The sequence below is a fragment of the Peromyscus maniculatus genome, chromosome 18 (assembly GCF_049852395.1).
Source record: "Peromyscus maniculatus bairdii isolate BWxNUB_F1_BW_parent chromosome 18, HU_Pman_BW_mat_3.1, whole genome shotgun sequence".
NCBI classification, from domain to species: Eukaryota; Metazoa; Chordata; class Mammalia; order Rodentia; family Cricetidae; genus Peromyscus; species Peromyscus maniculatus.
This window is the reverse complement of record NC_134869.1, coordinates 28,980,366-28,981,284: the sequence shown is the minus strand read 5'-3', so window position 1 is coordinate 28,981,284 and position 919 is coordinate 28,980,366. Positions and strand designations below refer to the sequence as shown.

At 38.5% G+C, this 919-nt stretch overlaps 1 pseudogene; it reads left to right on the top strand.

Moving 5' to 3' along the window:
* The first annotated feature begins 255 nt into the window (after nt 1-255).
* Nucleotides 256-369, top strand: LOC121823831 (U2 spliceosomal RNA; annotated as a pseudogene).
* The last annotated feature ends 550 nt before the right edge of the window (nt 370-919 follow it).

The following is a 919-nucleotide window of genomic DNA, read 5'->3' as shown; positions in this document are numbered from 1 at the left end:
TTCCCACTAGCAGTGGAGGAGAGTTCCCCGAGTTCCACATCCTCTCCAGCATAAAGTGTCTTCAGTGTTTTTGATCTTAGCCACTCTGACAGGCGTAAGGTGGTATCTCAGAGTTGTTTTGATTTGCATTTCCCTGATGATTAGGGATGTTCAGCAATTCCTTAAATGTCTTTCAGCCATTTGAGTTTCCTCTGTTGAGAATTCTCTGTTTAGTTCTAAAGCCCATTTCTCAATTGAACTGTTGGTCATTTTGACATCGCTTCTCGGCCTTTTGGCTAAGATCAAGTGTAGCATTTGCTATGTTTTATTGAAAGAACATACTTATTTTCTTGAGATACTAGATATAACTGATTTTTTTTTAGAATAGTTGTGCAAGTTTGTTTCTATTCTGTGAGTTTGCTACATAGTCAGTATTGGTTGTTATTATCATTTTTTAAGATTTATACCTTCTGACTGTTGATGTTCAACTGAAGTTTTTACTTACATTTATCTAATGAGTAATGATATTAGCCCTATTTACATGTGTTTAATTGATACTCATATCTTCTCTTTAATGAAATCCCAAGCCATGTCTCTGTCTGTTTTCATTTGGTTTGCTTTCAGAGTCTTGCACACATATTCTCTAAATTTGGAGTAGTAGAAATCAAGTAGCCCCTTGATCATATAGCCTTGTATTGAAATGGAGTTTGCCTGCATCCCACAGTTGCAGGGACTGGCAAAGTCTAGGGGGTGAACTGATACGCAATAGCTGGCTGAGAGACACAATGAAATAACAACCTAACCAACATGGGTATTGTTAGGGACTGGGTGTGTAATATCCCACACAGATCATTATGTCTGACATCTGGTCTCATTGTCATTAGGGAAGATGTATAACCTTTGGGACCAGAGGCTACATGGAAGGAGTGGCTACCGGGGA